At 43.3% G+C, this 24492-nt stretch overlaps 1 protein-coding gene and 1 long non-coding RNA gene across 7 annotated transcripts in view; one reads left to right on the top strand and one right to left on the bottom strand.

Moving 5' to 3' along the window:
* Positions 1–3367: 3367 nt before the first annotated feature.
* LOC123334751 lies at positions 3368–12506 on the bottom strand. The gene is made up of 3 exons (XR_006552852.1): positions 12425–12506; positions 3875–3976; positions 3368–3407 (listed from the first exon to the last, which is right to left on the bottom strand). It is a non-coding gene; the product is annotated as an uncharacterized LOC123334751 (long non-coding RNA).
* The window catches only part of SNX10 (sorting nexin 10), a 67206-nt gene continuing 53722 nt past the window's right edge, over positions 11009–24492 (top strand). The window contains exons 1-2 of one of the 6 annotated variants that reach the window (XM_025291270.3): positions 11009–11240; positions 17382–17533. The gene's annotated coding sequence lies outside the window, so the exon portion shown is untranslated. Of the gene's footprint in view, positions 11241–11269; positions 11362–17381; positions 17534–24492 lie in introns of those variants that run through there. The other 5 variants (XM_044946720.2, XM_006066058.4, XM_044946719.2 and 2 more) reach the window with 5 other exon arrangements.

Genomic DNA, 24492 nt, shown 5'->3' with positions numbered 1-24492 from the left:
ATAAAGAGTTTACAGGAGGGAGATTAGATACAGTGGTCTCTTGGCTGGCAAAGGCTGAGCTGTGAGATGTGTGAGGGGAATCTGATCAGATCTTTATCTCTCTCTGTGCTTCCATTCTCCATATGCACCTGTGTAGACACCAGCCAGGTCAAGAAATAGAATATTACCTCACTCCCCTTCCAGTCACAACCTCCTGCTGCCATGACTACTAATGCTGCAGATGACTTTGCCTGTTTTGTATTGGAGTTTGGCTTCTTTCACGGAACAATATGGGATAAGAGTCTTTCACATCGTGCATAGCAGTGGGTGCATTCACTCTCAGTGTTGTATGACTATGGAACTGAAAGTGGGGTCTGGCTGCTCGCTGCTCAAAAGCAGATAAAAGGCAAGGTTGGTGGAAAGGAAAGTTTACTTTATTTTGGATTCTGGGAACCAAGGGTGTAGGGTGAGGAAGGGTGGACTCCTGTCCAAAGGCCTACTCTCCCCATCCCTGCCCCACCACTGACAACCACTGGGCAAGAGCTTTTATAAACGAAGAAGGTGGCTACATGTGGAAACAGCACAGCCAGCTCTGACAGTCATCTTAAAACGGGACGTGTCATCTTGATTGTTTTAAGTACAGTTAATCTTCAGTTCTAGGGTTGGTTTATTCCCATTTTCTTGAGGCTAGTTCCCAGAATTCTGGCAGCTTATGTCATGGCTACAGTCTGGTCATTATGTAGTTAACTTCTTCCACCTGGTGGGAGGTTTCAGCATCCACAAGACAGCTCACAGGATATGGCTCAGATTATTATCTACGGCCCTTGAAGAGGAACTAAAGATTTTTTACTATACGTAGTGACTAAACTGTTGTTATTTAGTCTTGTTGGACTATTTTTCTTTGTTTCTGTGTTTTCTCACTTCTCTGATTAAACTTATTTTTTGGCTAACTTTTTCCACAGCAAAAGGCAGGTGGAGGGCATGGTGGGAAGGACCATGGGGTCCTGTTCCATTTCAAATACACAACAATTTATTTTTCTCTCCTGATGCTCATGGTCATTGACAGCTGGGATATTATGAATAGTGTTGCTAAGAACCTTCCTGTATATCCTTACATGTATTCAGAAACATGTATGTGCATTTATGTTGGGCATCTATCCAGGAATGCACTTACTAGGCCACATCATATGTGTATGTTCAGCTTACATAGATGACATCAAAGGATTTTCCCAAGTGGATTATGAGAGTTCTAGTTGCGCCACATCATTGGCAGAATTTAGTATTGTTAGTCGTATTCTAGTTGACATTTTTAATGTGTATTTCTCTGATAATTAATAAGGCTGAATACTTTGTTATATGTTTATCATTCATTTGAATATCATCATTTAGGAAGTTCAAGATTTTGCCTATTTTTCTTTTGAGTTGTCCGACTATTCAAAAATTGATTTTTAGGAGTTGTTTGTATACTCTGAATATAAGTCCTGTGTCAGATTTCATATATTGCAAGCATCTTCTCCAACTCTGGTTAATTTTTTTTTACTCTTTTAATGGTATCCTTTGATGAACAGAACTTCTTAATTTTAATGTGGCCCAACTTATCAAGTTTTTCTTGATGATTAATGCTTTTAATGCCTTAAACTCAACAAATAGCATTCTAAATATTCACTAGAAGCTTAATAATTTTACCTTTTACATTTAGGTCTATGATGCATCTTGAAATGATACTTCTATGTAGTGTGATATTAATTTTATTTTATTCATTTATATCTCCATAAATGTGTTTATAGGTCCTTGGCCAAGAGTAAAATGAAGACAGGCATATCATGTGTCTAAATATTTACCAGTTATAAATCAACCTGACAAACTGTTAAATGAAATATAATCTATTCTTCTACTTTGACAGATCAAACTTCCTAATGTCAAAATTGAAAAATATATTCATAGTCATGTTTTTATGTGATTGACATTTAGTGAAATACCAAAGATGACTAAATTCAATTATTGAGCATATCTGGATGTTCTGTTGGGTTGGTGATGTTTGTATGAGCAATAAAGTAATACATTCATAATTCATAAATTATTGTATTTTGTTCATAAAGATCCCTCCCTGCCTTGTGGCTCAACTGGTAAAGAATCTGGCTGCAATGCGGGAGACCTGGGTTTGACCCCTGGGTTGAGAAGATCCCCTGGAGAAGGGAAAGGCTACCGACTCCAGTATTCTGGCCTAAAGAATTCCATGGACTGTATAGTCCATGAGGTCGCAAAGAGTTGGACATGACTGAGTGACTTTTACTTCACTTCACTTTGTTCATAAAGATATTTTAAAACTTTATTTTAACTAAATCACTAATTGTATTATCATAATGAATCTTTTTACATAATTTTTCCTCTATTGACAGTAATGATCAAAGAATTAAAAGTTATACGTAGCCTTAGTCAAAATGAACAAATTTTGAACATATTTTTATTGAATGTTTCCAGTGTTTTTTAAAAGCTAACTCTTCTTAAACATTCAATATCACTTATTAAAGTTTAAAAAACCCAAAACTCTGTTTAATAAACATAAAATTTGTTAATTTATTTCAATAAACTGGCAATTCTAAATTTGATTTTTTTGGGTGAATTAACGGACCCTAATGCTGGGAAAGATTGCAGGTGGGAGCAGAAGGGGATGACAGAGGTTGAGATGGTTGGATGACATCATTGACTCAATGGACATGAATTTGAGTGAACTCCAGGAGTTGGCGATGGACAAGGAGGCCTGACATGCTGCAGTCCATGGGGTCACAAAGAGTTGGACACGACTGAGCGACTGAACTGAACTGAATGGAATATTATTTAATACTTTCATACAAACAACATTCTTCACAGTTCTAACATTCACTGCTAATTAGCATCACATTTCGACCATGTGAGTCTAAATCCACATATAGAAATGTAACTTAATTAATTTAATACTTGATTTAAATCAATATTGCAAAAATATTTTAAGCTGCTATGAGCAAATGGCTGCAAGTAGCTTACCAATTCCTGGTGCTTCAAAATGATATTTGAAACATAAAGAAAAGCAAGAAAATGGATGCCTGGGACTATTGAGAAATGATACTTTGTTATGCAAGAATTTATTGCATTCCTGCCATCTAAAACAGAGAAGGCAATGGCACCCCACTCCAGTACTCTTGCTTGGAAAATCCCAAGAACAGAGGAGCCTGGTAGGCTGCAATCCCTGGGGTCTCTAGGAGTCGGACACGACTGAGTGACTTCACTTTCACTTTTCACGTTCATGCATTGGAGAAGGAAATGGCAACCCACTCCAGTGTTCTTGCTTGGAGAATCCCAGGGATGGGGAAGCCTGATGGGCTGCCATCTCTGGGGTCTCACAGAATCAGACCCGACTGAAGCGATTTAGCAGCAGCAGCAGCAGCCATCTAAAAGGAAGGATTTGAGAGGTAATAAATGTGTCTTATCTGATACCCAAGCTTACTACTACTTAAGCCCTCCCAGCACTTGTAAGCTTTGAGTCTCTGATGCTGGCAATGACAACCCACAAATTTCATTGCTTTGGCACTCAGCCACTTTTGTACACTGAAATGTGTTATGTGCTAAATTTTAACACATTGAAAACTAATGTTTATTCATGTGGCCAACTTAACTTGCTTTGAATAAACCTCAGAATGTAGCTGGATCTCAGTATCATTATACGAAGTTCAATCATCACCCATAAAGAGCGTGGCCTCTAGGGTCATGGAGCACAGTTGTGCAGCTTGTGTCCTGAACAACGCTAGGTATCTCTAGGCACAGGGTAGTCAGTTTTAACATTTTAAAATGATAGTTTTCCAGCAGATGGCAGTAAATTGTCTGGAAGAAAAGAAGCTTTAAAAAAAAAAATTCTCACAAAGATGTTACATGGACCAGCAGCAGTGTTGGGTCATTCTTCTCCTCAGGAGTAGCATCTGTTCAAAGTTTGAGGCTGCCCTTCTAGACCATATATCAATACCTATATTTATATATAAAATTAAACAGTTAATCTAAGAAAGAAGTGGGAAATTTTTATTCAAGCCAAATCTGAGGACTAGAACCCTGGAAGAACATCTTAGAAAGCTCTGGGAACTATTCCCCTAAGTCAGGGCATGTGGGACTTTTCTGGTGGTCCAGTGGTAAAGTATCTGCTTTCCAGTGCAAGGGATGTGGATTCGATCCTTGGTCTGGAAACTATATGTCACATGCTGCGGGGCAGCTAAGACCATGCTCCACAGCTAGAGAAGCCCGTGTCCCACAGCAGCATATATGTCCATGCCAGGGCACAGTTATACAAATATTTTGAGACAAAGGGCTGTACATTAAATGATGCATATTACGGATGGTTTATACATCTTGATCTAAGCCCCTAACAAGATCTGGAAGGAATGTTATCTTTGAAGGAGTTGTTGATGTAGGAGAATGTCCCAAAATGGGGCAGATTGGTCTATGCATAATGCAGACATACAGCACACAAAAGGGGAGAGAGAAGAAGCCAAAGGGCAGAGATAATTTTTTATGCTTAACTGTTTTTTTGTCTTGCTATAAAATATGAATTTTACTGCACACTAAGTAATATTTATGAAGTTTTTAAAAAATTCTGTTGCAAAACTGGGCTAAGTTATTTATATACTTTATCTCCTAATTCTAACCTTGTAGGGTGGATCCTATTTCACAGATAGGAAAATTGAGGTTGGGAGAGATGAAATGATTTGCCTGAGGTCAACTGGCTACCAAGTAAAAGTTTTGGAATTAGAACTGAACCTTTGACTCTGGAGCCCTAACCACTGCAGTCTACTATCTCAACATGGCTATTGGCTGTAACGCACCCATGATCCAGAAGTAGTGCCATAGATGTAAAATAAAGGCTACCATAAATGCAGAGCAGGAACCTCTAACTGCCTCATCCAAGACAATGGGCTTCTCCACTGGCTCTTTGGTTGAGGTTGGTGGTAATTATACTGTACTGCAATTTGTATCAAAGGGCTAGAAGTTACATGACTTGGGCCTGGATTTATGTTCAGGATATACTCAGTAATGCTACACTTTGTTTCTGGTCAGTTTTAACCAACAAATTTGTTATTTTTAGTTTGTAATAGTGAAGTAAAATCTGGCATTAAAACCAATGCTTTTATGTATTTATTTGGCTGCGTTGGGTCTTAGCTGTGGGATCTTTAATTGTGGCATGCAAATTCTCAGTTATGGCATGTGGTATCTAGTTCCCAAACTAGGGATTGAACCCAGGCTCCCAGCACTGGGAACTTGAATTAATTTCTGGATCTGATGCTATTTCCCTCATAATTCAAATTTCCAGAAGAGTCTTATTGGCTCACTTGGGTCTCAGATCCTGCCTCCTCTACCACCCTTGATTGACAGTTGCCCCAAGACTGTGCATTTCCTGTAAGAGGAAGTCTGGTGGTGCAACAGCTCACTTGCAAGTGATAAATGAGTAGCAGGACCAGTCATTCTGGTATAAACTATAACCATAGGGCAACCACTCATTGTTGTTCAGTTGCTCAGGTGTCTGACTCTTTGTGACCCCATGGATTGCAGCACACCAGGCTTCCTTGTCAATCACCATTTCCTGGAGCTTGCTCAGACTCATGTCCATTGAGTTGGTGATGCCATCCAACTATCTTTTCCTCTGTCGTCCCCTTCTCCTCCTGCCCTCAATCTTTCCCAGCATCGGGGTCTTTTCCAATGAGTCAGCTCTTTGCATCAGGTGGCCAAAGTATTGGAGCCTCAGCTGTAGCATCAGTCTTTCCAATGAATATTCAGGGTTGATCTCCTTCAGGATTGACTGGTTTGATCTCCTGGCAGTCCAAGGGACTCTCAAGACTCCTCTCCAAGCTCTTATTATTTACAAATACTTCTCAGCATAGAGTAGAATTTTCTCAGTATTGAGCAATCGAATAGAGAAATAAATTGGATGTTGACCCTGATAGGAGACTCCAAGAATCATTCACAAACTTTTGATTTTGGATCACAATAAACTGTGGAAAATTCTTAAAGAGATGGGAATACCAGACCACCTGACCTGCCTTTTGAGAAACCTATATGCAGGTCAGGAAGCAACAGTTAGAACTGGACATGGAACAACAGACTGGTTCCAAATAGGAAAAGGAATACGTCAAGGCTGTATATTGTCACCCTGCTTATTTAACTTATATGCAGAGTACATCATGAGAAACGCTGGGCTGGAAGAAGCACAAGCTAGAATCAAGATTGCTGGGAGAAATATCAATAACCTCAGATATGCAGATGACACCACCCTTATGGCAGAAAGTGAAGAAGAGCTAAAGAGCCTCTTAATGAAAGTGAAAGAGGAGAGTGAAAAAGTTGACTTAAAGCTCAACATTCAGAAAACTAAGATCATGGCATCTGGTCCCATCACTTCATGGCAAATAGATGGGGAAACAGTGGAAACAGTGTCAGACTTTATTTTTTGGGGGCTCCAAAATCACTGCAGATGGTGACTGCAGCCATGAAATTAAAAGACACTTACTCCTTGGAAGGAAAGTTATGACCAACCTAGATAGCATATTCAAAAGCAGAGACATTACTTTGGCAATAAAGGTCCATCTAGTCAAGGCTATGGTTTTTCCAGTAGTCATGTATGGATGTGAGCATTGGACTGTGAAGAAAGCTGAGCGCTGAAGAATTGATGCTTTTGAACTGTGGTGTTGGAGAAGACTCTTGAGAGTCCCTTGGACTGCAAGGAGATCCAACCAGTCCATTCTGAAGGAGATCAGTCCTGGGTATTCTTTGGAAGGAATGATGCTAAAGCTGAAGCTCCAGTACTTTGGCCACCTCATGCGAAGAGTTGACTCATTGGAAAAGACTCTGATGCTGGGAGGGATTGGGGGCAGGAGGAGAAGGAGACGACAGAGGATGAGATGGCTGGATGGCATCACTGACTCGATGGACATGAGTCTGAGTGAACTCCGGGAGTTGGTGATGGACAGGGAGGCCTGGCGTGCTGCGATTCATGCGGTCGCAAAGAGTCGGACACGACTGAGTGGCTGAACTGAACTGAACTGAACTGAATGTTACAAAATTGAATTCTTCTAATAAATGTATAGTAATGAAATACTGGTTTCACTAGTTTATAAATGAGGTTCTTGTGAAGAAAATATCCTGTTGCTAAAAATATTTGAAAACTACTTAATCAGACCATTGTAAATGATGCCAAAAACTCAGCCTCTGCACCAGTGCCAAATCGAATCTCAGAGACAGAGCTTTGGGTGAAGTAGAAAAGAATAGCTTTATTGATTTGCCAGGCAAATGGGAACACAAATGGTTTGTGCCTCAAAAACCCGTGTGTCCCAAACTGGGAGGATTTGGTGAGGAGTTTTATAGCAAAGGTTCAAGGGTGGAGTTGCAAAGAAAGATCATGGTGTTTGCAGGGCCTGCCCTCCTTCAATCTGGCCTCAGGTCATCTTTTTTTGTGTCTCTGCATAGCCTCTCTTCCCTGATTAGCAACTGTTCCAATCTACCCTTTGGAACTCAGGGAAGGTGTTGGAGGCTGGAGTCTATTCCTTGCAAACAAGGAAAACAGGGGCTACAGGAAAGAGTCCCACAGGGTCCTGCTTAGTTTCATAAAGAGGCTATTGTAGGATTTTGAGCTGAGAGTTTAGACACGAGAATGGAAAGTAGAAGGTAACACCAAGATCTAACTCAGAAGAAATGTACAGCACTTGGACCTGAGTGAATCAGGGGACGGGAGTTGGTCAAAGGTAATGCCAAAGTTAATAGGTTTGGGGTGTTAACTGACAGAACAGTAGTCAATAAACACATAAGGAAGATGGAGGAGTGAGTAGATGGAGAAGTCTAAAGCTCTTTACTTTACAAGTAAGTAAGCAGTCTCAAAACTTTTTTCTAGCTTTTTTTGGGGGGGACAGATGCATAAGACAGGTATTTTGAAAAAACACATTAGATTGATCATGATGAAATAAAAGCTCATATTCTAAGGCAAGTTAAGGAAAATTTAAACATAAAAAAATTCCTCTGGCCTTTGGCCTTCTTTTCCCACTCTACTGTGTGTTGTGTCTCTGCGTTATACATTGACCAGACCTCCCCAGCAGCAAAAATGCCTACTCAATTATAAAGGACAACATTCTCCTAGCACCAAGAAGACAACTCCTTAAAGATAACATTCCTTCTTAATCTTGTAAGGCACCATGATGACCCACTACTTGGTACTTGCAGATCCAGATTGTGCAAACTATTAATAGGTCATTTAAGGTACAGCCCTCTATCTCATGGAGAAGGAAATGGCAACCCACTCCAGTGTTCTTGCCTGGAGAATCCCAGGGACGGGGGAGCCTGGTGGGCTGCCGTCTATGGGGTCGCACAGAGTCGGACACGACTGAAGCGACTTAGCAGCAGCAGCCTCTATCTCAAAAACCTATGTAACTATAGTTTGACCTCTAATGGGTGGAACAGTTCTCTGAGTTTCCTGAGAGGCTGTTCCCAGGTTATAATCCTCAATTTGGCACTAATAAAATTTTCCATTTCTTTCTTAGATTGACTGATTAATTTCCCATCAAAGATAGTCAAGAGAAATTATTTTTATTCACATTAATCCATATGTCTTCATATTATTGCAAAAAGATGATGTAAAATGAGAAATCAAAATCCAAATTATTTGTTTAATTTTTTTTGCTCACATCTCATTATTAGTTGTTTGATGAATGATAAGACCATCTTTTTTACAGAATGAATATGTACCATGACAGTGTTTCTCAAGAAGGCAGGACAATTCATGTAAATTTTGGATAGTATAGAATAACTGTATTGTATCAGTTAATTATAACTGCTGAAGATCAAGTCCAGGCAAATTCTATTTTTACTGTCTGTGCATTTTGCAATTTTCCCAGGAGACAGATGGACTCTGTCTTCTTATTGATTCTTGAGTTAGAGGTAGGGAATACAGTTGGCTTTCCTTAATATGTCTAACTAAGGGTATTTGGAGATGAAAGAAATTAGAGAAGAGAATCATGTTGTAATAACAGTTATAATAATACACATTTATTGAGCACTTACAATGCTCTAGCATAGTTCAGGAGCCTTACCTGAAATGTTTCACTTAACCCCACAACAACCCTATGAGGCTGGTGCTATTATTATCATCTCTCTTTTTTTTCAGATGGTAAAATGAGGCCCAGAGAGTGTCATTATCCCAGTATCACATAGTGAGAGGTGATAAAGTTGGGGTTTGAATCAGTTAACTTGACCCTAGAAGCCAGAGTTGAGGTAGGATTGGGACTGGCAAGAGGATTTCTTCTTAATAGCAATTTTATTAGCATCCTAGGATTTCTTAAGAACCAGAGAGTCCAGTCTTTTACCTGATAGTATAACAAAAAGTCACAATCTAAAAATGTGGTGGTCACTTAGCTCAGTCCCCTGGATTTAGGTTGTACATTACAATTCTTAAACTAGAAACACCACCTAGTAGCTACCCTGATAGAGTGGATTAAAATCCATTATTGCTTTATTCTATTCTGAATTTTTTTCATATTCTTCCTTTCTGTGGAAGTCAGATATCTAAATGACTTCTATATACTCTCCAAAGATTTTTTATTTTATTTTTTAATGCTCTGCCCACATTGTAAAATCATGCTCTTGTTGATAATATACTTAGAAAGATTTTAATTTTGCAGAATCTCTTAGGATCTTAGACACATACTGCATTTTGTTTTCTAGTCAATGCTTTGTGCAGCATAGGGAAAAGAATTTGAAAAAGACAATTTAACTTGATTCTCAGAAGTGATCATATTTACATTTACTTGTGTGTTATAGCTGGGTTGCAATTTTAGGAAATTAAATACAAGTGATCCAAGATTCAGCAATGAATTATTAGGATCCCAGATGTTAAGACACAACATTGTAGATTTAGAAGTTTTCTTAAGCCAATTTGAGTGTGGAATATAGACTTGGATATTTTCAGGTAAGCCTGGAATGGCCTGAATGATCAATGGGGTTGGCTGTGTCTAGTGGGAAAATTCGTGTTTAAATTATGAAATATTAGACTCCTATTAAAAGAGAGAGAATAGGCCCAGAAAGGAGTCACTTATGGTGAGCACTTACACTGTGTACTAATTTGCTTCAGTCACGTCTGACTCTTTGGGACCCAATGGACTGTAGCCTGCCAGGCTCCTCTGCTCATGGGATTCTCCAGGCAAGAATACTGGAGTGGGTTGCCATGCCCTCCTCCAGGGGACCTTTCCAACCCAGGGATCTAACCTGCTCTTTTATGTCTTCTGGATTGGCAGGTGGGTTCTTTACCATTATGGCCATCTGCTGAGACATCACAAAATGGGAACTTAATATCAACCTGGTCAGCAGTGTGACTATCTCCCTGATAGACCCCTGTCTTCTCCTAGAAAAAAAGAGATCTTGCCATGACCAATCCGATTTTTGCTAGGATAATTTCCTTGTCTCCCCGCCTTATGTCTGTAAGAGCCTTTTATTTTGTACAACTCCTTAGCGCTTCTTCCTATCTGCTGAATTGGATGCTGACTAATCATGAATCATTGGATAAAACCAGTAAAATCTTTAACATTTACTCAGTGGATTTTTTAAAACACTGCCTTTATTATTCTGTCATGTAGTCACCCGTTAGCGGTTTAAGTGATTATTGCGGCTTTCCACGCGAACAAGTGGGTCAGATGCAACCCAAGATGCCACTTGGAAAACGGTTACTGATACAACCACCTTGACAGACCTCATTTCTTTCCCCCCAGGATGGCTTGTGAAAAAATTCAAACATACAGAAAAGTTGAAAGAATTTTTCAGTAAACACCCATATGCCCACCACCTAGGTTCTACCATTGACATTGTACCATTATCTATCCATCACTCTTCCCATTCAACCATCCTCTCCTTAAGTAACTAAGCGGGCGGGACGGGGTTAGCAAGCTCCTGGTGGCTTTTAAGTGGCGCCCCCCAGCGGCCGCACAGCTCTCCCCAGCCCCGGGGGCCGAGGGCAGCTTCCAGGTCCGCGGCAGGGGCGGGGCAGGCCCGCGCAGGGCCGTACCTGGGTTGGGCGGTGCGGTGGCCACGATAGCAGGCGCGGAGCGCGGAGCGCGGGCGCGGGGCCGCTACGTGCACGGGGAGCGCGGGGCTGCGCTCGTGTGCGCTCCTCGGTGCTCGCCGCCGCCGCCGCGCCTTTGAGTCAGCAAACTCCGCCACCCGCGGCCCGCTGGCCCTGCTCTGCCCGGCTCTGCCTGGAGGTGCCGCCCGTAAGTGACAGGCGATCTGCCGGGAAGGTTTCCCCCGCGCCGCCGGGTGGGGACCGCGACCAGGGACTAGCCGGCCGCCCTTTCCTTCGCGGAGGCTTGGGGCCCTTTCCTCTGCGCCCAGGTGCCTCTCCCTGCGGGCTGGGAAGATGCTTGGGTCTCCTGGGGTTGGAGCCGGGCGTTGCCTCCATTCCTGCCGGGGAAGAGGAATCGGTCGGCTGGTTTGCCAGGGGAGGGCACGGATCGGATCGATCCGGCTAAAAAGACACCCCGGGGAGAAGGTGGGGCAGAGGTGGAATCCCGGACGCCGGCGGAGGGGGGGCGGGGCGCGGGAAATGTGCTGAGACACCTTACACCAGGCCGGGTTGGGGTGGGTATTTTTAATCCACGAAAGGGTAGCTTTGAGTTTAGAAATTGGGAGGGGTAGGCAGGGGGTTTTCTTGGGATTGTGGGATTGAGGGAAAAGGCCCGAGAGAAAATCCACGTTTGACTGATTACTAGGTCTGGTGCCACGGGAAAGCAACAGCCTGTTTTTCAGTTCTGATGTATCATACTTCGGTAAGATGGTCCGCGGGGGATTGAGGGGAATGGTCAGGGGGACGTAGAACCACAAGTCCTGCTTGCCAGTAAGGGCTTCTATTTCTGCAGGACACGTTTATGTATCAGAATAATGGGTTTAGAAATTTAGAGCAGGCAGGAGGCTTTCATGTGATCTCCTTCAAACCTCTCATTTTAAGGCTGGGAAACTAAGGCCCCAGGGAGCAGAGTCATCCAGCCAGTGAGAGCAGAAGCAGGCCTAGATTGTGATGGGCTTCTGACTCCCTCTGTCTGCAGCCTTCTCCACACGTCTAGGGGCGTAGGGGTGGGGGTAAGCTGGGAATGCGTAAAGTCCCTCTTCGCCCCTGGGAGTGGGCTGGGCGGCAGGAATGAGTGCAGCCACAGGGGGGATCTGGCTACTCCATCTAATGGACCAAGCTCCAAGGATGCAGTTGAATGAGATGCTTCTGCTGTTTCTACCATCCCTTCCAATGATCAGTGATGCCTAGTGCTAAACACCGTACCCCCCCTTTTTAAAGGCATGGTAGATTTAAGATTGACTAATGGGACTGTTTTGAAAAAAGACAAAAAATACCATACACCCAGAAGTAAATATATAGAAGATGTGAAGAAAGGTGATTAGCACTGACCTGTATTTCAGTGGACCACCCTGTTTCTCCTGCTGGTCTATTTCATTCTCATTTCTGAGGTGACTATTTCACTAGGGAGGAAACTGGTGTTGGAGGAGTGGGGTGTGGCTCTCAGGTGACACCGCCCTTCACCAGGGGTCTCTTGACTGACTGACCGTCTGCTTCTCCTCCTGCAACAGTGGGCTGTGGTAGGAACTTCCTCTTATTTTACTTCCTCCAGGGAAGGCCTCCTGGAGCTTGGTGTTGGAAACAGACATAAACACCTTCATTACTTCCCGCATAAAACTTTGTTGTTTAAAGACTAATGCTGTGTTCTACTATGGCATTTCTATGTGATTTTGGAGCACTCTTAATATTACTTTTCTCAGCCTTAGGGTCTCTACTTGCTTTTTAGAGAACTCTGTTTGTTCAGCCATTATAGGAAATGGCTTCTTTTTCCTCTTTTGATGTGACGGCTGTGGTTTAACAACCACTTGCCAGGGGTTTGAAATCGATGAGACCAGGGTCCAGCCTTTCCAGTCTTCCATTTCTAGGAGTAGCAAATGAGGGCTTTTGGCCAATCATGACTGACCTCCCTGGAGAATAAATACCCTGCATTTTGGATAAAAGACTCTTATCACCAACAGTCTCTTTTTTCTCTCTCTCTCTCTCTTAAAATTAGTAGGTATGAATCAGCTTTTCTGGTTCTCTAAGCCCTGTCCAAAATAAGGGGTTGTGTGTGATAGTGGTTACAACTTCTGGTTTCAGATTCATTGGAGTTGAAATCTGGGGATAATCATTTACTAACTGAGGTACTGTCAGCAGAGCTTAACTTTCTGATTTATCCTTTCTTCAGAACTAAAAAAGGTACTGATAATCCTTGCCTCCCAGAATTGTTCATAACAATAGCTGACATTTACTGAGCACTGATTATGTGTTAGGGATTGTGAAAAGAGTTTTTAACATGGCAGGCTCATTAATCCTTAAAACAAACCTCTGAAGCAGATTCTGTTTACCTCTGAGGGAAAATGAGTTATCAAGATATCTATGGCTTCCCTAAACTCTTCAGCTCAAGATCTTAACCTCCCAGCAAATGTGTCCCGGATTTCTGTAACGTGGAATTGTTATTTAGGGCTTAGTGTCTGGCAGGCTTGATTTCAAGTACCATATGTATATTAACAGTCCTTGAGATATGTATTGTTTTTTTTCTGCCCTAGTTTTTTTTTTTTTTTCCCCTTTCCTTCTCCCCTTTTCAATAACAGAAGAAGAAACAGGCACAAAGCCTAAGTCAGTTAATAAATGATGGAGCCAAGATTTGAACGAGGCAGCCTGGCTCTGGAATGGGTACTCTCCCTCAGGCACTCCTCTGTGAATGTAGGTAAAGGGCTTAGCCAGACCTCAATCAAGGGCAGCCCTTAATTGGCATTTCCATTTATTTTACCCTAAGAAACCGCTTCCCCCTCTCAGTCTCTGAGGAGAAGAAGATGCTTTTAGTTCTGGAAATGATTCAACTTTGCTTAAGGTTTTGTGATTCTACATACATTTCTGTTGTCTTCTGTGTTATTTTTTAGAAGTTTGTGGTAGGTCTCAATGATCTTGACCCTGGGAATACAGAGATAGGCTTTAGGGAGTCTGTGAACTCCCTGAAAACATATGATTTCATACTCTTATACAAGAGTATATTATTCTAGAGGTGAGAATCCACAGCTTACTTTAGATTCTCTTTTTTGAAAATACTTTTTCATTTATTTATTCTCTTTTTGTCTGCATGGGATTCGGGATCCTAGTTCCCTGACCAGGGATCTAACCTGTGCCCCCTACAGTGGAAGTGCAGAGTCTTAACCACTGGGCCACCAGGGAGGTCCTTCCTTTAGATTCTTAAAGGGTCATTCATGGTAGAAAGAAAATTTGGTAATGACTATTCTGTTCCTATAATCTAATTTTACAAATAGCTTAATCTGAGCTATGCAGCTACTTAGAAATAGAAACGGGACTGTAAAACTCAGGTTTCCTAACTTCCAGTCTCATATTCTTTCCATCACACCCCAGTATTTCCCTTTGGAACGAGTGGTGCCAGGTGAATGAATTACAAAAAGCCAAAGACTCCCAGCTTTCCCACCCTCTTCCCCAGTGTGGGAGAGGCCAACAAAGTTTCTTGGAAGCACTATTAAAATACATCATCTTTTGGCATGTCATCTTGTTAGCTGAACCACTCTGCAGTGATTTAAGATGGGAATCTACAACACTGTGTGATAAGAGCCAGGAGGATAAAACTTGTTTTGAGAGAAAGCAAGGAAGGAGTCAGAACATGTATTGGTTAAGGCACAAGGATGCTGTTCAGGCCTGTTGGTCGAATTGTAGCGTTGGAAAGTTATTGCTAAGGGATTTGTAAATTCAAGTGAAATTCCACGAAGTCTGAGATTTCCTTGTAGGGTGTGAATCACTGGGAAGTCAGGCCAAAGCTTGATGCTCCAGTGACTAAATAAGACTAATAGTTCATGAACCTGCTGTTAGTTTAGGCCAGCACTTTAAAGTCACTTAATTTTTACAAATTGATAGAAGTTTTCCTGGGAAAATATCAATGCATTATACTAATAGGCAATATATTTTGAAATGTATTGTTCAACTGGACATCAAAATACGTTACTTCAGACCAGAAATAGCAAGTCCAGACCTAGTTCCCTTGTCAAGATAGAAATTCATCATGTGATTAAATTTACGGTAGTGAAGTTTATTGGGACTGTTATCGGTCCAGTTAGGAAAAAATGAGATCCAGTTAGGAAAAAATGAGATCCAAGCCTCACACCATTCACAAAAGTAAATGCCACTTAGAATAAAGATTGACTGTCAAAACCAAAATTATAGATATTAAAATATATATACACATATGTGAGATTAAAAAAAAAATTTGTTTGCACTGGGTTTTCATTGTAGCACGTTGGATCTTCTAATCGTGACACATGGGAATCATTAGTTGTTCATTGGGAACTCTTAGTTGTGGCATGTGGGCTCTAGTCCCCTGACCAGGGATCGAACCTGGGGCTCCTGCATTGGGAGCTCAGAGTCTTATCCACTGGACCACCAGAGAAGTCCAAGCCCATTTCTCCATACCGATGGGGAAATCTTTCACTGATTGAGAAATCTACCCCACCACGTGCTCTGCTGGTTCAGAAAGTTTACTAGATGAGTTGAGCAGTCACCTTGTGGGCCTCCTGATCTTCCATCATCTCCCGGGTCCTTCTCTTGGTCTCTCAGCCCTGCCCCTCATCCTCCTCCCTTACCCATGAGCTGCAGGGTCTTTTCTCTTTATCTTTATGACTATGGATGCTCTCCAGTTCATCTCAGACTTACAAACCCTAACAGTTCAAAGTGCAGAACAGAACAAGGGGCGTTATATGTAGGGAACCGCCACTCCTTAGAAATCATGAATACAACACACAGGGAGGAGGTTTCTATTACTGATCGTTATCCTCCCCTGCCTCACTGACACATCAGCCCTGTTTACTGGAGAGTGGCATTTGGGACCGCTGAGGAGGAGGCAGGTGTTCCCACAGCCCTAGATTCTAGATTCTAGTGTCTCAAAGCAGGGGATGTGGAGCCTTTTTGTCAGCTCTCTCTGGGTGATCAGACCCTGAGAATTGGGACTGCTTCTGCCCAGGTACACCTGAAAATTCCTACGCTGGGAGATCAGCTTCACCTTTTATGGGGGAGTGCAGACCTGATGCTGGCTTTTTGTAACTAGCACTTTTCCCTGATGGTTGGGAAACCTTGAAAAAAATGTGACCTCTGTTTGAGGTGAGACCTTTGCCAGACTGGATCTGTGGACAGATATGAGTCAGATGCTTTGGATTGCAGTCAGTGCTTCGGGCAGCTAGTGTAAGGAATATTGTGTTTGGCATTTTACCCACTATTAACAGTTATTAACACATAATAACTTTATGTGTTATCTCATTCTTCTTGGGTCAAGGCCAATGCCAAGAAACTGTGGGTAAGTTTGCGCCACAGGGAAAGGCCAAGGTGTGCACTTCTTGTGTGGGCTGTTTCAGAGCATATAGACTTAAAATGTTCTGCTTCTGTAAATATTCCTGTCCCATCTGACAAATCAGATACTTGAAGGGGATATTTTTAAAAAGGCACAGTTGCTCTGTGATAATCAGGAAGAGACCTCAGCATTTTTTCCCTCAAGAGTCTTGGAAAACTCTGGAAAGTAACGATCAGTGACAGTAGCTGAGCTCCACATGTACTCATGTGATCTTTACAGCTGATCCATGAAACAGGCCATTATCCCCATTTTGCAGATGATGAAACTGAGGCACAGAGATGTGAAACAATCTCCCCGGGCAAGGGGCAGAATAAGGATTGGGAGTCAGGCTGTTTGGCGTTCACGTTGTCCTTCCTACTCTTGTTAGGCGGTCATGCGTGCTAAGCTGCTTCAGTCATGTCCGATACTTTGTGTGACGATATGGACTGCAGCCCACCAGGCTCCTCTGTCCATGGGATTTCCCAGGCAAGAATACTGGAGTGGGTTGCCATTTCCTTCTCCAAGGTGTCTTCCCAACCCAGGGATCAAACCCAGGTCTCTTAGGTCTACCTGCATTGGCAGGTGGGTTCTTTACCACTGGTGCCACCTGGAAAACCTTGTTAGGGGAAACTGTTTGCTTAAAAGTGAAATCTCCCTCTTGCTGTCCCTCAGATAACTTGCCAGTTCTTCCTATTTGGACTGATGTCACTTTGGGCAGAGTTGAAAGTGACTAGTATATCGCAACCCCTGGTGCTGCTGTCTTCCTTTGTAAATAAACTTGCCTCCCCAGCAAGAGTTCTTTCGACAGAGTGGGAAGGCTATTTCCGGTGTGTTGCAATGATTTTCCTTTTTGAAAGACAATTTATCACTTTAAAAGAGGAACATGTAGTGCTTTCTTTTGTTTCCAGTTTGCATGCCTCTGCCCTTTTCTTATCTGAGCCCCAAACTGTTCTTCAGGTGCCTGAAGGCTGTTCTGTGTGGATGTCCACCATCATCCCGGCTTGTTCCCAGCTGAACTCATCTTTGTTCTCTCTCACCTCTAAAAACAGACCTCCTTTCCAGCTTCCGCATTCTGCCTGTGACCCCAGTCTTCTTCCAGTCCGCTGCTGGTGAGTCACTCTTGACGCCCTTCTTCCATCATGCTGTCTCCAAGTTATTCTTGTTATATACGTCTTTTTTTTTTATATATACGTCTTTTTTAAAAAAAATTTATTTCACTGTGCCGTGTCTTCATTGCAGCATGCAGAATCTTTAGTTCGGCGTATGGAATCTAGTTCCCTGACTATGGATCGAATCTGGGCCCCCTGCTTTGAGAGCTCAGAGTCTTAGCCACTGGGCCACCAGGGAAGTCCCCATACATCTTTTTTAATAAACCTGATGTTTTCTGCAGGGGGGGGCGGGCGGGGCTGTGCAGCTCGTGGAGTGTTATTTCCCCAGCTGGGAATTGAACTTGGACCCCCTACAGTGGAAGCATGGAGTCCTAACTATGGAACTGCCAGGGAAGTTCTAATAGATTTGATTTTTAAGAGCAGTTTTAGGTTCACAGCAAAACTGATGAAAAGTACAGAGAGATCCTATATATAACCTGCCTCCCCTCTCCTGTTATCAGCCTTGGCATCAGAGTGGTATGTATGTCATTATAGTCAATGAACCTGTATTGACACATTGTCACCCAAAGTCTGTACTTTCCATTGAGGTTCACTTAATTCCTAGTGTTGTACACTCCAGGTTTTGACAAATATATGATGTGTCCACCATTGTAGACACAAAATGTATCACACAAAACACCAAGACACCATTGTATCACACAAAATGATTTCACCCCTCCCCACCAAATCCTCAGGGTTCTGCTGCTTGTTATTTTCAAATGTGCTTGGCCATCTCCCGCCCACCTTGAGTCCATGATCTCTTCTGTTGGTTGATGTATTCCAGCAGCTGTCTGATGAAGCTCACAGCCTATCAATCCATCCTCCACCCCATCCCCAGATGAATCATCACCATCATGGTAGGCTTCTGAGTACTACATCCCTGTCTTCTGGGAGAAGTCAGCATTCCTCCTCTCATCATTCAGGACTCCCCCATCCTAGGATGCCCATTAGAGCTCTTCCCAGCTTACCTCCTCATGACATTCTGTCAACACAGGCCCTCCACTGCTGGGGGGCTGAACACTTAGGTCTACTGAAAGTGATGCTGTTGCTTCTATTTTTTTTTGGCCACACATCCCAGTTGGCAGGATTGTAGTTCCCCGATCAGGGATTGAACCTGTGCTCCCTGCAATGGAAGCATGGAGTCCTAACTACTGGACCACCAGGGAATTCCCCAGTGATGCTACTTCTTAATCAGCCCAGGCTGGTCCTGTTTTCCCTGCCTGATGCAAGCATCAAGGCCTCATCAGGTCCTACTTTCCTTCATGAAGCTTCTCCGTTTGCACTCTCCTCCTTTCTGTAACCCTGTTACCAGTGCTATTTCTTCTGGCACATACAGTGAAGTTTGCATTACAAGTAGGCTGTTTCATGTCTGTATCTGGAGATCTTTACATCTTGGAACTCAGGGCATGTGCCTTAACCATTAAAAACAGCCCTTGTCAGGTCCAAACCTAGAACTCTCACATAATGGGCTGTCAGTAATTGCTCATTGAATTGGATTGTTGTTGCCCTCTAGTTATTCTTAGGGGTCCTCCTTTATAGCTAATGACCCTGAAGGAGGTCTTTCAGAGGAAGACACTACATTTGTCTCAATATTACCTCCTTTCTGAGAATGAAAAAATCATTTCTGGAAGTATGGCTGTGAACTTTCCCAGTTCATGTACAGACAGAACTCTGCCTCCAATCTCCACATCCCTGAAGCATTTGAAACTTAAATAATTCTGTTTATTGGTTAGTATTCTCCTCTCATTGCTCTCTTTTTAGCATTTATTTCTAAGCATGTGACTTAGATGCTGTGTTAGATGTAGGGGATACTGTGTGGGGAGGATGAGGGCTTGCCTGGGTCTGGCTAGCTGGGTTTGGGTCCTGGTTCCATCACTTATTAGCTCTATGACCTTGCACACTTTTTCCTCATTTGTAAAACTGAGGTAGTGAGACTTGCCTGAGGGGCTCTCTTGAGGGTTAGATGAGATGATTCATGTTGCACTCTTCACACAGTGTCTGGCCCCATCATTAACAGTCTGTTATTTTTAGTTGGGTTGCTGTTTTTGATGATGAATGGTGTGACTTTAACATCATTTTCCAGTCTCATCCTCCACAGTCCAGTGGAATTAGACCAGAAGGAAAAAAGAGAAAACAATAGAGGAAGGCGTGTGGTCTTCAAGACATGCCACCCTGGACTGTTGCTGGCTAAATTGCTTTCTCTTTTCGCAAAATGATTGAGTAACCATGAGCAGAGATGGCCAACAGGAGGGGCCGGGCAAGTTGTCCAGTGTCCATCCTCCCAGCCCATGTGGTTGGGGCTACTTAAAAACTTGATGGTGATGCAGAAATGGAGAGAATTAGCTAGGACTAATTCAATCAAGTGTAACTGACCCATTTTTTAATGGGCACTTATTATATACCAGGAACATTGCTCCATTCTAGGGTTATAAAGTGTGAATGACATGAACAAGGTCCCTGCCCTCGTGGGATTTTTGAGAGGACAGACAATAAACAAGGAAGTAAATTAATAGATAAAGATCATACAGACTGAGACATTCGAAGGAGAAAATAAAAGGATGGAGTGTTACTGGGGGGAATTTGCTTTAGTGGGTGGTCAGGAAAGGCTCCTGAGGAGGTGGCATTTAAACCAATACCTGCAGTGTGGGAAGGAGCCCTCTTGGTGGGTTGGGGAGGGAAGGGGGTGCTGGGGATGTCAGAGGAAGCAAAAGGCACAAAGGACCTGAGTGGGGAATTTCAGAACTGACCTGATTAGGGCAACTGGACACTATGGCAGAAGAGTCCGGGTTGGTGGGAGAACCAAGGCCGTGTGGTATACAGGAATTGTGCAGATACAGACTCTGGGCTCTGGTCACTGGTTTTCCACCATCTGTACACTTGAGGGGGCAAGTGATATGCTCCTGGGGGGACACCGTTGGGGAGGTGGGTGATGAGAAGGCTGGGATATGTGTCATTTGAAAAGAGCCCTCCATAGCTTAAATATAACTCACCACAAAATGAGAAGCGCTGCTCTTGATGATCCACTCGGAAGCCTTGGGATCTGGGGACATTTGCATCTCTTAATTTTCATTAAATGTTGCAGGGTTATATAGGCACACTGTAGGAACACGGAATCCTGCCTGTTGTTGAGAACACTGGCACAGGCATTTGAAGATGAGTCACTGTTGAATTGGATCACTGTGTGGCCTATTTAAATAATACTGTGTGGGTTTTGTTTTTTTTTTTTAATCCTTGGCATGGCATTCAAGGCCTTTTTAAAAAATTTATTTTATTTTTTGGCTGTGCGGGGTCCTCTTTGTTTTGTGTGGGCTTTCTCTAGTTGTGGCGAGCTGGGGCTCCTCTTTGTCGCAGTGCACAGGCTTTAGGTGTGTGGGCTTCAATACTTGCAGCACCTGGGATCGGTAGCTGCAGCTCACGGGCTCTAGAGCACGGGCTCCATAGTTGTGGCCCACGAGCTTAGTTGCTCCTTGGCATGTCGAACCTGTATCCCCTGAGTTGGCAGACAGATTCTTATCCACTGTGCTGCTGGGGAAGTCCAATGCTGTCTTTTCAATAGCAAAGTCATTCACTTTCTTTTGAAGTTATTTAGAAATGCCTTTGGCGATGTCCTTTAAGATTTTAATGAGTATAAATGTCCTTTTGTGAAGAGAGGCAGTGGAGGGGAGAGGAGAGAAGAGCTTCCAGAGTCCTCAGTGTGAGTCTAGACCGTACTGTGTGGATGTGGGTGGGAGATGAACCTCTCTGGGTGTTGGCTTGGGAAGCTATCCTCTATAAAATAAGACAGATAAGTCTCGCACTGCCTGTCTCACTGACTGTCATGGGACAGTGCTTTATAAACAGCAGAGTATCAGAAAATAAAAGTTACTTTATAAAGTTAAAATTTGTTTGCATATGGTATGGCCAGAAATGCATTATAGCCAGGATGTAAATCCATGACCATAGAAAAGAACTTTTCACTGCTCATAGGTGACTGATCTCTAGAATAATCCAAAAGAGAATATTTTTATAACTTTTCAGTAGGAATAGGCTTTCTAAGTGTGCTGCAAAACTTAGAAGCCGTAAGGAAAAAATTGATACAATTCATTACTTAAAAACAGCATAGCAAAACCCCTGTAAGCAAAACTAAAGACAGATTACAAAATGGAAAAATATATATGTTTCATGTTATGCGTTACGGGTTAATTTCCCTAATACATAAATAATTACAAATTAATAAGGAAAAGAACAGAACGGTGTAGGAAAATGTCAAAGGATATGAACAAAAAGTCCATATAAAGTAATTTAATGACTCCTAAACACATGAAGAATGCTTGACCTCACACATAATTTTAAAAATACCAATTGAAGTGCATTGAAACATGTTACACTTCACCTACCTGGGGTTGGCAAAAGTAAAAAATTTTGATAACCATCCATGTTAGGGAGGATGTGGGAAAACAGAACTCATACATACACACTTCGTGAATGTGTATTAGTCCCCTGCAGAGGGCATCTGCCAGAACCTGTCAGAGTTAATCATTCACATCGCCTTGCTTGATTCAGTCCACTTAGAGAAATTTATCCTTCAGACAAATTCACACAAACTTGCTGAGCACCGTTTCTAACAGCAAAAGAGTATCTGTCAGTGTGGGGGGTGGTGAACTAAATTGTGCTCTGGCTGCACAGTGGAATAAGTACCCAAAAAGAGAACCAGGATGCTCTGTGGACAGCTGTGGAGCAGTCTGTGTTGTGAAGAGTGAGGCATGGGAAGGACTGTAAGTGATGTTAGCATTTACAGAAAAGGGAGTAGGGGGTAGGAAATAAATAGGAATATATCCTGCTTGCAGAAGCATAAAATGTCCCTGGAAGGATACCAAAAAATGACTAAGAGGCAGAAAAGAGAGAAGGAGAATGTTTATTCTTGACCTTTTGGCATTATTTACATTTTGAAACAAGTGTTAAGCTTTGAAAAATGATAAAAGTAAAATACAGAGCAAAAGATAGAAAATAGTGGTTGAGGTAGGGATTGATGAGCTAAATGCAGTAAAGTCCTTAGTAGTGCGTTTGATCCCCAGATTATCAGACATCTTTATGTGTCCACCATGTATTATCACTATCTCCGTTTGGGGGTCCTCCTTCAAAGAGTTCTTGGTGGATTTGGGAGGTACAGAACTAATGTCCACCTCAATGGGAGGCCATGGAAGGGCCATATAATCTAGCCTTTGGGGATTGGTGAAGCTCCTGAAGTTCAGTGCGGGCCATTGTGTTCGAGGTTTGTGTACAAAGAGTGTGGTAGGTAGAATAACAGCCTCCACATTGGTCTACATTCTAACCCTTGGAACTGGTGAACATTTTTCCTTGCATGCCAAAAGGGACTTTGCAGGTATAGTTAAGTTAAGGGCCTTGATCAATGAGGAGATTATCCTGGGTCATCCAAGTGAGCCTGATACAGTCACGTGCATCCTTAAAAGCAGAGAACCTTTCCCAGTGGTGTTCAGAGGGAGATGTGACTGCAGAAGAAGGGTCAGAGAGATGATATGTTGTGGGCTTTGAAGATGGAGGAAGGTGCCGTGAGCCAAGCCTTGGGAACCGGGAGAAGGGCAGGAAACAGATCCTCCCCTAGAGCTTCCAGGAGGAACACAGCCTGAGCCCTTGATTTTAACCTGAAGAGATCTGTGTTGGACTTCTGACCTACAAAACTAAGGTCATAAATTTGTGTGGTTTTAAGCCACTAAGTCGATGGCAGTTTGTTTCAGTAGCAACAGTAAACTAATACAAAGATGATGTAGAAATACCCCAAGGCCTTAGTCAGGGCTTTTTAGTCTAAGAGGGGAGAGAAGACAAGAACCTAGCCAGTCCTCACTCCAGCCCATGTAGGTGGTCTGGAGATTTGCCAGGGGCTCTGCATGAGGTGTCCACGGAGGCCAGGGGAGACCTGGGGAGGAGGTGGCAGTTGGAGCTGTGTTGTAAGAGACACTGCAGCTCCCTCCTTGGGAGCAGGGACTTGGCTGCTGCCTGTGGGGCCTTGAGACAGTCACGTCATCGCTGTGTGCCTCAGTTTTCTAATCTGTAAAGTGGGGATACTAACAGTGCCTCCTGAAGGGGCTCTCGTGCTGAGGAAAGGAGTGGATGTGTATAAAGTGCTTGGAGTAGTTCCTGGCCTTTCCAAGGGCTGTGGGACTGTTTGTAGGTGATGTTTTGTCCTGATGAGGGGAGAGTAAGGCGGGGCCAGGCAGAGAGAGGTGGGGGAGCAACTGGGGACAGCAGGCCTCTTGCTGGGGAGACGAGGAGGGGGCTCTCACCTCAGTGGTGGGCGCACTGGTGAGGAGGGAGCAGAAAATGAGGTGTTGAGGAGTGTGAAGCCGGAAGACAGTGGCCTTGGAAGCTGGGCTGAGGCGGCCACCTAGTGCCTCAGGGTTTCAGTAGGTAGGGTGACAGTGGGTGCAGTTAGGGCGCTGGTCAAGTTTCTTTAAGAGGGGAGGCAGGCTTCGTTTCTGAGCCCTGACTTCAGAATCTTCTTCCCCCTCTCCCTCGTCGTCTCTGTCTCCTTACCCTGAGCAGCCTGACTTCTAACCTTGATGATCACACCTCATCCCCTGATTCTGACCACTGGGCCACCCTGGAGGTATATCTGGATCAGGGGGCATTACCTAGTACCTGGGCTGGTGGTGGTGGTTAGGTGCTCAGTCATGGTCAACTCTTGCAACCCCATGGACTGGAGCCTCCCAGGCTCCTCTGTCCGTGGGATTTCCCAGGAAAGAATACTGGAGTGGGTAGCCATTCCCTTCTCCAGGGCATCTTCCTGAACCAGGGATTGAATTCACATCTTGTGCACTGCAGACAGATTCTTTACCACTGAGCCACTGGGGAAGCCCTGGTACCTGGTACTAGATCCCAGGACTCAGTGTCTGGAGAGAGAACACTCTGGTGTCTAGACTGGC

This window comes from Bubalus bubalis, chromosome 8 (assembly GCF_019923935.1).
Source record: "Bubalus bubalis isolate 160015118507 breed Murrah chromosome 8, NDDB_SH_1, whole genome shotgun sequence".
NCBI classification, from domain to species: Eukaryota; Metazoa; Chordata; class Mammalia; order Artiodactyla; family Bovidae; genus Bubalus; species Bubalus bubalis.
Note: the sequence above shows the minus strand (reverse complement) of the source record. Positions and strands in the feature narration are given on the sequence as shown.